The sequence below is a fragment of the Etheostoma spectabile genome, chromosome 4 (genome assembly GCF_008692095.1).
Source record: "Etheostoma spectabile isolate EspeVRDwgs_2016 chromosome 4, UIUC_Espe_1.0, whole genome shotgun sequence".
Lineage (NCBI taxonomy): Eukaryota > Metazoa > Chordata > Actinopteri > Perciformes > Percidae > Etheostoma > Etheostoma spectabile.
Window position 1 is genome coordinate 29,190,401 of NC_045736.1, and position 12,045 is coordinate 29,202,445.

Below are 12,045 nucleotides of genomic sequence, written 5' to 3' on the forward strand. Positions count from 1 at the left end.
CTCACAATTCGTCCCCCGTCTCACAGCTGATACTGTGATAAATTAGCAAAAGTAACGTGGCTAAAGGAAAACATAGCAGTTTGAGAGCATGCTTAAAGGAATTAAAAGGAGGAAAAAAAGGACATGGATGTGGGAGCACATGGGTGGTTGTACATGCATCATCCTGAACCTCGGGGGGGCAGGGAGACACATGGTGGCAAGACAGAGCATGTTGGCTTGGAAGCGCACTGTCAAAGCTGTGCTAGTCTTAGACCCATAAATGTGACATACAAAGTCATGCTACTAAAAGCCCTAATGCCCTTCAAATGCTTTTTTTTTTTTAGACATTCCCTTTTATCTTTTGTGAGTGTTCAGGCTACAGTTGTCACAGTGTCCTCCACAAGAAGTCTTCTAGCTGTTTTTGTTTTTTCTCACCGCCCACTTTATGTGTGAATAATTCATGGCAAGGGCTCAAATTCTCTTCACCAAATGGAAATAATGATGTTGTTCTAATAATATAAAAATTCAGTTTGTCCAACATTTTTCCCAGATGCATACAATATGTCGTACGTTCAAGCTTGAGATGCATGCATGTCCTTGCTGTTTCATCAGTTCCTGTCCAAAAGTGCTGTCACATTCTCAAAGGCCAGTGTGTAATTGTCTTGGCATGAAGCTTCCGCTGTGCCTCAGTTAATGAGAGACTGTCACAACGGTCAGACTTCCCTAACCATATTCTTCACCGCTTTAATCTACGAGCATGAAAATTATTTCCTGTATCTTAGAACCATAATTATAGCTGTTTTCTTGGCTTTGGTAAAGCGCTGATGACAGAAACACAACAAACTGGTTAGTGCGGTCTCCATAATGTTGCACCCAGTCCTTTTGCCACCTGGATGAAACTGCACTTGCAAAGGGTTTATACTGTATTTTATCACAAAAAATATAAGAATTAAGAAGCTGTTGATATTATTTTGTACATATTTTTTAGCATAGCAACTGTCAGGCAGACCGATGAAGTCTGTTACTTGTGAACACATACAGCATTTAAAGTCCCTTCCTTTACCACTTTAAAGCAAACTTTCTATTCAGTTCACAAGTTCAAACCTATAATGGTAGATTCTCCTGAAGCCTAAAACTCAACCGCTTCTTCATCAGATGAAGCGTGCTCGACTGTGCCACAGTTCAAGTCCCGCTGTCGATAAATCCACATGTCTCACAAATTTCAAAACATGACCCAAACCGCCTCAGCATAGCACACACAGTTAGTCTCACCCTAATTTTCCCTTTCCCTTTAAAGAAATATGCAAACACACGCAGACACAAATCCTCCCACGCAATACACTCTCCCTTTGATTTCACTTTCTGCATTAGGTCTATATTCATTTATTTCTAAATACATTTTGTAGTTACACTTTACACCTTATGTTTTCTTTTTTCAAAATTCAACTATGATGTGTTTACAGTTTTACTAGTTTTTCTTTTCCCTCCTGCACTGTTTGGCAGTGTTTACTGTACTCTGTCATTATATGCAGAAATACATCTGCAATAAATTTAAAAATCAGGCAATGATTACAGGAGTAGTTGTTGACGCCATTGGCCGCCATTTAGGCCCCTAAGAGACATTGATGGGATGACATTTTGATATGTTGGGCTCATGTCTGAATAATGTCCAATTTACTTTTACGTAAAAGTCACAAAAGAAATGTTATAGAACACTTAAAAATACCCAACTACTTCCAACACGGCACAAAAAATGCTACAGGATGCATTTATTATATTGTATACGCCGAACATAACCTGCCGTGGTTTACTCTTTATGTGTCCTTAACGGTATCCTTTTTTTGGCACCTTGAGGGAACTGAAGCAAGCTATTAACACAATTCTGACATTTTAAAACATTATAAAGTTGATCACAGCTAACATTTCCTTATTTACACATCCACCACACATGTAGCACATTAGCATTCATTTACAAAAGAGTTGGGATTGTGGCCACCCAACAAAATGACATTACCTTTAGCTCTGTTATTCTATCCACCATCACCCGAGTGTACAGTGGGTTTATTAGACCTAAACATATTTTCACTGAGAACAGCTGATGAAAGCTGTCAGAGCGAACCAAAACATTAAATCTATGGGCCGTAAAAAACAAAAACAACGAGCTGAGAGACATTAAAAAGCTCCATCAGGCTGAGTAGAACTGCTGAGTCAATAATTCTCTGTGGATTGCTTACTAGCAACCCCTTTCACATTACACATGATCTTTTGACATTTTGTTCATTTCAAATGTTCTATAGGGGCAGCTTTAATGGGACAGCATTCAATTAATCAAGTGTAAACAGCATTCTTACTTGATATTGTTATTTTCCAACACACCACTGTTCTTCAGCAGTGGTGCCAAATGTAGAGCAAGAGTCATGCCATGTCTAATTTATGCCATAACAAACATTTATAAAAGCCAGAGTCAAATTCCTTGTATGTGTCCACGCTTACTTGGCCTTTAAAGCTGATTCGGATTCTTATTTACGTATATGTCTGTATGACAAGATGAAGACAGTACAGTTAAATATTCCAAGTACAAAAATGACTTTGGAAAAATGCCTCAGCTCTACCTCCCTCTATCAAAATGTCTGAAAACTTTCTGAGTTGGTGTAATCCATTGACTAGAATTATAAGTATTATCAGTGATTGATAACAAAATGTAGGCAACACAGCATAGTCAATACACTGTTCCTGGATGTCTTAGACATAACACCATAAAGACATCCGTTTGGAATTGGCATCCCTCCAGTCCAATAGTAACAGTTGTGAAATCCATCTCTTTCTACCGGGTTGCAAGTCTTACCTTATGACCCTCTTGTAAGCACTGACACAATAGCTGCTTTGTTTCCCACAGTGTTTGCCTTGGTGGTGCAACGCTCAGATTAGTCTTCCTTTTTAGTGGAAACTGATATACACACACGGCTTCTTTAAAATGTCTTATGCTTCAAACGAGAGCCTAATACTGATCACTTTCTAGAAACATAATAAGGTGTGTGTATGTTTTAGCACAATGTGTTTTTAGGAGAACAAAGAACACACTTTTCATGTTACACAGCACACAGTTATTGCTTTTATTTGGTCAATATAATATATCTGTCGCGCACAAGAAAGTGACAACGAAGCCTTGTGTCAACCTGCATATGCTTGTTATTATGCGAATGGTCATGCTCAACTGCGTTTTGCAAGTGCATGCCCTTGTAACAGAGTTCACCAGAAGGAGCTGTCCTCTGTGTGGATAAATCCAGACAGAACAACACAGCCACAAGCCTTGGATATCTACCGTAGGGAGGACAAAACTAACTACGTCCCAACACCGAGCTGCCATTTATAAACATAGCAGTCACCTCCAAGGTGGTTTTTCCAATTTCCTTTCACCCTTGCTGTAAAAGTTGTAGAGAACGTCATAAATTAACAGGAAAATGGTGGCTTATAGTCAAACTCTTTGAATGCATTTATCTCAGGGTATCAAGATGGATCAGTGGGCAATACACAGGACATATTGTTGGGAATCTCATGAGCATGCCTGCAGCATTTCAATAAAATCACATTTAATAAGGGATAAGCGTAGACATTTTTGGGGATTTTTCAAAACTACACAATACCACAAAGAATGGTTTTTCACAGAAATGTGAAATTCCTTTTTACAGTTTTATGGAATTACTGGGAGAGGTGGTTATGGTACATGACGCAAATGATCCCGCTTTTGTTGTGATTAAATGGAAAGATAAAGGCTTCTTTTATCATCTTTAGAAAATACAGCATTTCATTAAATGTTAAAGGCTGCAGACTTTAATAAAACAGTGTGCTCCGATGGGAGCAATCCAGTAAACTTGAGAGGGTTGCTGGACACATGCTATTTTGGCACAAATGGCCCTCCTGCTAGCTCCCAGTGGCAGCACTCTCTGCCAGCTGAACACATCCCGCTGCTGCCCAGCTAGCCAGAGCAGCACTGAGCCGCTGCTCGCTAATGGACTGCCCCTAAAGTGAGAGGAGGCAGAGCGACTGTGGGCCTGTGTATCAGCACGGCCAGCATGCTGCAGGTGCAGACCGTCACCACACAAAGAGGCAGCGGCTGGAGTGCATGAGTCAGTGTTTGAGTTTGTTTGCCTGCCTGTGTTTCTCCCCACCGTTTCTCAGCACAAACACACTCCCCTGGCCTAAGCTTTTCCATCATCCGAAGACAACTGCGAAAACTCAAGAAATATTATGGGCCGGGACAAATCCTCAATGCCAGGATGCAGAGAATGAAGTCATGGCATGGCTATTTAAGGCTCTTCCACATGCATGCTAAATACCTCAGTGCTATGATGGTGTGAGGAGAGGACGCACGGAAAAGAACGGAGAGGAGACAACGTTTGCGGTGTGCCTGTGAAAAATCACCAGATTGATCCACAACCCAAGAGATTTTGTCACACAATAAACGACAACGGAGTGTAGTGTTTTGTGGCAACACAGCCTGCAGCATCACCCACTGTCCCTGCCATGGCCCATTTGAAGCTCGTTGCCCAGTGCCCATGGGAGAAAGTGGCACAGGGCCACGCCATATGGTATTCTATGTGGCAGCACTCTGCAGGCGAGCTGAGCTGTGAAAGGAAGGATCCTGTCTATTAGACTAATTAATGTCCCTGTAATCAGGGAGGTTTTCCCCATAACCAGGTTGGAGACCCTTCTCCACACAGCACCTTTGCCAGGCTGCTGAAATGAGCAAAAAAGTATCCTGCTTCACATGTAGAGCAGATGGTGGTTTGTGATCTTGACTGCAGATGGAGTCACAAGGTCTAGAAAGAGGCGTGTTTGAGGCATTTTATCTCTCTCTCTCTCTCTCTCTCTCTTTCTCCCTCTCTTTCTGTTTCTCCGCCATTGCCCTTTGTGATCTGATAGGCCTGGAATAATAAGCAGTTAGCGTGTTATCTGCTAACAACTCCATTACAGCACGCAGATAAAGCTTCATAGATCTCAGCAGGTGCAACCCAGCAGGAGTGTTCTGTAATGACAGTGGAAGTCGTGACATATAATTATCATGTGCTGAGGTTGAGACTAGAATATCAGGTTTTAATATTAGCTTCAGCATGCTTAGCATTTAGATTAAGGTTGTATTGATAAGGTGTTCATTAGGTGGTGGGCACTCTGATGTCAACTGGTCATAATGGACACAGTGAAGGACATGAACTCCAGTTTGTTTTTTTATGTCTTACATTAAAAAATAAACCAGGAATAAAGCTGCAAGGCGTTTATGTATTTACTTTGCAAAGAGGCTTTATCAAATAATTAATTTTTTAAAACAATTAAATTCATCTGTAAATCTCTTCTGATGATTATATGGATTTTGAAGATAACCATTTTGACAGTAAACACTACAGATGAGCCAGATGTATTACTGTAAGGTTTTTGCACATTTTCATGCAGAGATGGGACACATTTGATATTCTTAGGGGGGATTTTCACACTTATCTCCAGAATATTTCAGCAAAAGAGTGAACACAGCTTAGATGCGACTAATCACACAAAAAAATATCAAAAAAGACCAGATATGTTGCCACATTAATCACGGGTGTTTGCCAAATCCTCAAAGCATCACATAGGTTATGGACTACAACTTTAATATACAAACGTCCTACATATAGGTATATATTGTTATTATATGATCCTTTATTAAAAGTAAATTTGAGCCGTGCTTGTTATAAAAAGATGTTTACTGTAAACATGCTAATCAGTGTCTTCTCGCAGCAGGAAACGTTGGATACATAGAGGCTAAAAATTATCTTAAATAATCTTCCACTTTTATACTTCATTAAAAAAATAAGCTACGTCAAATTTACAGGATAACAATCTCCAGCCCTTAATTTCAAACATTTTTATTTGTGGTGTTTTAGCCTCATTATGCCTTTAACAACTTTGTATTCTGCAATGCTTCACAATGAAAACCCTGGTAAAACAAGTAGCAGCTGTCAAACATAAAAGCGCACTGTCATCTTTCTACAGCATTCTGCTGCACTGTAAGAATGACTCAGAATACGTCCAAAATAAAAGCCGAATCTAGACTCTAATCAAATCCTATCCAGTATCATGGTTCTTCAGCAAGCCATACATCTGAATTCTTGTCATAGGAACGACTAGATGAAATGCCCCATAGAGTAATATATGCATTACCAAAAAGAAAACAACCTGTGTGTGTGTGTGTGTGTGTGTGTGTGTGTGTGTGTGTGTGTGTGTGTGTGTGTGTGTGTGTGTGTGTGTGTGTGTGTGTGTGTGTGTGTGTGTGTGTGTGTGTGTGTGTGTGTGTGTGTGTGTGTGTGTGTGTGCGTGTGTGCGTGTGCGTGTCTATTACAAGCTCTCTGGTGTATAAGATTTTGCCACAGCATATATCTTTGCTTCCATGGATCTGTCCTCATTAAAGTGTCCACTGCTGCTTGAAACCCAACGCAGAGAGTGGGTTTCTGCCCGCAGCACTACTCAACATCTGTGGCACAATCTGCCAGTGGGGACTGAGCATTTATGCCACAAGGTTACACAGCTACACAGTGAAGTCAGAGGACACGAGCTGCGGACCATGGGCAGTTGATGCAGAATATCTGATCACAAGAATTCCCTTCCTTTTGAGTGAACTTAAAAGGAAATGTTGCGTACATTAGGAATCATAATCCCATGTGAACAAATGTTAAAGATATTGCAGAAGCATGTTCACATCAGTCTCTTAAAGCAGACACACGAAAATGCACAGAAAGAATTTCAATATTTAATTTCAAAGGAAGCTGCTGCCTGCTAATCCTGCTTTAAGGGTGCGGGTATTATTTCCAACATCAATACATTTTTTTTTTTTTTAGTTTTTTGACTAATTGACTTAAATGTCAAGACGAATGTTTGAGAAACAGCAGAGCAGTAAGTGTTTTGGTATTTTAATTTATTTAATGAATGACTTAAACAATCAATTTGCAAAATTCTAAGTCAATCAATTCTCTGTTTCTGCACTGAGAGAGCAGATGTTATTCTGTTGGGTTTCATGCCTGACTAAACTGAGGTGGAAAACAATGGGTCAATGGGCCTATTATTATAGGAGTTGGACTCTACAGTGTGAAAAAAAATCCCAACACTTCAGAGAATCTAGTGCTGCAGAAGAGAAAATCAGATATCACAATATGCTTGACCAAATACCTCGAAATCGACATTGTGGCGATATTCTAGGGTTGACAATTGGTGCTTTCATTAAATATATCTACACACTTAGACATTATGTCCACATTACTGATGATTATTTATCTAAAGTCTAAGTGTGGAGAAGGCAAACAATAGAACAGCTAGAAGAGTATAGAAGGGCAGCCAGGAGTCATCTCATTAAGATTCTTCCCTGCATCTCTTTTTGCTTCACCACTGAAAACCCAAATTAAAGATGTGATTGACTCGAAAACCCATTTATTTTCTGTAAACATGCAACCTGGTTATAACAGAGACAATGACAAAGGCTTTGAAGGTTTTGTTTTCAGTCTTCTCAAAGTTTTAGTAAAACCACTAGTGCTGCACTCTGGTTCCTACTGAAGTGATGTATTTTAATCAAGATGAGAGTCTCACTTAGTTGCAAGTGCCCAAATAAGGACTCTAATAAAGTCTAAAAGTCTGCAGGATACCTCATTATAACTAACTTACTTAAATCAAGACAAACATACAGCAGGCGTCAGCATGTTGCACTGTTACATCCTAATCTTTTTGTCTTGTAGCAGTCTTAAAACTTCTGTCTGTTTGCACACACATTTAATGGAAATTGACCCCTTGTGGTTTTCTGTTTGTGGTATTCATCAGGAATGTGTCAAATGTGTACAATACAAGAGACGTGTGGTGGAGGGAAAGGGCACAACAGTGCTGTCACTATGACAGTGAAGAAGTGCTTTTTTTACTCTTCTGCATTAAACACAAGCTCCTGTAACTTCTAGATTTAAGATTCACATCTCAGCTTCAGATTTACGAGCACAGTGACCTCAGAGCAGGTTCAACCTTGCTGCAACAATCTCCCACATTGGACATACTGTACAAGAGCCTGAAAAAGGTTGTAACCTGTAGCCTATAGGTGATTTCTGACTAAATAAAAACAATTTTTGTGTCTAATATTTGTAATGTAAAAAAACCTCTCTCAGTTACTTTGACGGATGAAAGCTAATAATTATAGGACTTGGGCTACAGTGTGAAAAAAAAATCACAACACTCCAGAGAATCTAGGGCTGGGCAATAGGAAGAAAGTCAGATTTCACGATATTCTTGACCAAATACCTTGATGTTGATATTGTGGCGATATTGGGTTGACAATTGGTGCTTTGACAAAATATCTTCACACCTAGATTTTAATGAATAATCATCAGTAATGTGGACATAATGTCTAAGTGGGAAAAAGGCAAATAAAAGAACAGCTAGAACAGTCCGGTAAGTTCAGGAAAAGTATATCACTTCAATGTAATGCAGCATTTAAAACCAGGACAAGACAACCCTTAGCCTATGTCATATCACCATATTACAATATCCAAAATCTAAGACGATATCTAGTCTTATATCACGATATCAGTATTCATATTCATATATTTATTATACAGGAAAGTTAGAAAAAGTAACATTACATTACAATATAAAAAACGGGCCTGACTCAGTTAAAAACTGGTTTTCAGCAGGTTCCTGTTCTGCAGAAACATAAAAACATGGTACAGCACGTCAGGACAAACATTAATACAAAACATCGATATATTTCATCGATATATATAACAGCCATATAATGCCCACATGCCCACCTCTAAGAGAATCTTCTTTAAAATGTGCTGGATCGAAACATGATATGTACTTAATGCTGTTGAAAGAACTAAATAATATAGTATAATGTGTTTGAAATATTGAAATCAAACCATCTGTAATTCAAACAGACGTCTTGAAAGACAACTGAAATGGTTAATGCACCAATTTACCCACCACACTATGCCCAAATTCAACTGCAGAATCAATTAAACTTAACACTTTTGCAGGCACCAGGAAGTAATCTTGTTTTTTTCTGCTTTAAGCCTGAGACTTCCTTGATTCCACAACTGAAAAAGTTACTGCAGCAAATCCGAGGGAGAGGGTCATTCTTGGCTGTGGGAAATTTTTCAAAAGAAAAGTGATTCTGCTATTATTGACTCCTATGATCTGCAGTGTTAGACTTTCACCCAGCGAACACTACAGCCTGACAAGCTAAGACGGAGTGGGCAGAAATCCCCCCAACTCAAAACCCAATCCCTTTACGAAGGATTTCAGAGCTGCCTTAAGACTCTTTCCTGCATTCACCACCGAAACAGGCTCAGCACGTACCTCTGACCAAGTGCCAAACAGCCTCTTTCCAAATAATCTTGTCCTATTCAGACCATATTTTACTCTGCCTTTGCTGCATGTTGTTATATATATATATATATTTATATATGGTTTCTGGTTCAATCCTGACTCCTCCAGAGTGTTGAAGTGTCCTTGAGCAAGACACTGACCCAACTGAATGTTGCATGTGTTTGACTAGAAGAAGTGCAATACAGATGCAGTCCATTTACCATGCAGTCCATTAGTCTAGTGTGTCCCACTTAACAGTATCAGGAGGAGATAAACAACATTCCAAACCCAGAGGGAAAATTAGTCCATGGGCTGAAACAGTTATGCAATGTGAAGTTGAATTTGACAACAGTTCACACTGGGACACCCAGCACAACATGGAAAGGGTAGTTTCACTTAAATATACACAGCCAGGTTCTGGAGCTAAAACAACTTAATTCTGACTTTGTTAATTTAGGAAACACAAAGAAGTACACACACAAACACACACGTCAGGGAGGGCCCACACACTTGGACTGTGATGGCCATGTTTCTGCAAATTGCACACAGGCAAACGCACACTTACACATCAGCTGCTGCTGCATTGTGTTTATATGAGACATGAATGCTCATCCAATCTCTGCTATCCTCCCACTAAGGGCATACCAAGAGCCACTGCGGCACAGGAAACCTACTGCATCGGTGTGTGTGTGTGTGTGTGTGTGTGTGTGTGTGTGTGTGTGTGTGTGTGTGTGTGTGGGTTGTGGGAGGTGTGCACTTCTTGACAAGCAGCCATGTCTTTCATCCTGATGTACTGTACTTTGCAATGAGTGACGAGTCCAGTATAAAAGCAAATGGCAAATGAAAAAAAGGCATGTCAAATGTGTCATACCGTGCAGGTATAAACACCTTAAAGGTGCCCTGTCACACATATTTCATTACTTTGTGGTTATGTCTGAAGTTCCACCATGGACTCTGTAACTTGGTTACCTTGGTTACCTTGTTTCAACCCATTCCAGTGTGGTATAGAAAGCCTGCAGAAAGACGCAGCTCGATTTGTGCTAGTTCACATTAATATTCAATGAGCTAAGCTGCTTGACTCTGATTGGTTAGCAGCTAGCCAATGAGAGCCTGGCTATCAGCATCCTTTTCCCAGCACAACAGGACATTATCATGAATAGTAATGAGCTCAGGCAACATGACAACACAAACGTCGCACACAAAAATGGCAAACCTAATATTCTAAATTCTTGAGTCAGTAAATGGTCAGAACCAGTTTTTTCCGCTAATTTAGGTTGATAATTTTTTTTTAATGCTTCTCATTTAATTTTTACAAGCCAACTGCATCACAAACACTACTACTTTCTTCTGTGAGTTTTAAACATTATATAAAATAGCTTTTAAAGCGCTCCCAAGTGATGCAATGCCCCCCCTTCTCTTTATTAAAGCCTCTATGTTTACAGGCTTGTAGTGATGCGCAATGTGCTAACAATTTCTTTTGTTTTGTCACGATTCATGTGTGCAATAAACATTACACTTCATGAGAAAAAAATCGTGGCAGAGAATCGTGATATCAATTCTAAGCCAAAAATCGTGATTCCTATTTTTCCTCAAATCATGCAGGCCTAGCCCGAGGTAAAAACCTGGCAGTTATAAAATCTATCAATCTGGGCTCAACCAGGGCTGGCCCGGAACCTGAGTGAATGAATAATTGAGAAGGAGGGTCTGAGTGCCGCAAGCATGCTACCCATAATCCCTTCCAAACCTTCTAAATCATCTACGCGAATACTCCACAGCACACGCAGCCACTTATGTGATGCGACTTGTTGATGTTTGAGTCCCCTGTGTGTGTAGTGATGTTCTACATTCATACTGATGTCTGCTCCTGTTTATTACGAGCTATCAGAGGATTTTCTGATCAGCAGCTTCTTTTCTGGTTATGATTCCTCTCCTTACTCCCGCGTGCACTCTCCTGAATAATGCATCCCTTCACTTAAAAGGCAATTCCTGCGTCCTCCTTAAGACATGAACAGCCACCCTGACACTTCTCAAGAATGCTAAAGGGAAAGATGCAACTAATGCTAGATGAAGAGGCTCTTTTTGTCCTCTTTTTACTTAGCTTTAACAAAAACTCTTATATTGCCTTCAGACAAAGCAGTAATGCATTTTCCGTATTTTCTAAACATTTTTGTGGCTGTTCATCTCCTTTATAGGACCCCACCCATATCAGATTCATGGTCTAACAGATGTTTTTCAAAGGAGTAACAATAGTCAACATATAGGCTATGTATATCTATACCAGGGGTGTCAACTCACATTCCCCTAATTTGATCTCCAGTGGGCCAGAACAGTAAACCACTCCAGAAAGATGAGAAACAGTTTCTTCTCAGCTTGATGTTGGCAAATGCAAGTTGCTTCTGCTACGACAGCGTTCTAAACCATTGCAGAAAAGAAAATAATGTTACGGACCCGGGGGAGAGGGGTTATTGTTCTGAAAAAAACCCTCTAAATTTCTAAGATTAAAGTTTTAGATGTACGGCAAAAGAACTCCGATATTCTCTGAGATTAAAGTGGTGAATTTTGGAATTACCATAAAGACAGGCTTTTAATTGACTACGTTTATTGGAGTGTACATTTCTACTAATTTAATTTAATTCAATAGATTGAACAATATATTCATGCTTTTTTCCACAATTTGTTTTTCTGGATTTATGGTAC

General features: G+C 39.7%; 1 protein-coding gene across 13 annotated transcripts in view; it reads right to left on the reverse strand.

Annotated features, from left to right (window-relative positions):
* The window catches only part of LOC116688312 (protein 4.1), a 77,644-nt gene that overhangs the window by 43,917 nt on the left and 21,682 nt on the right, over positions 1-12,045 (reverse strand). The window lies entirely within an intron of this gene.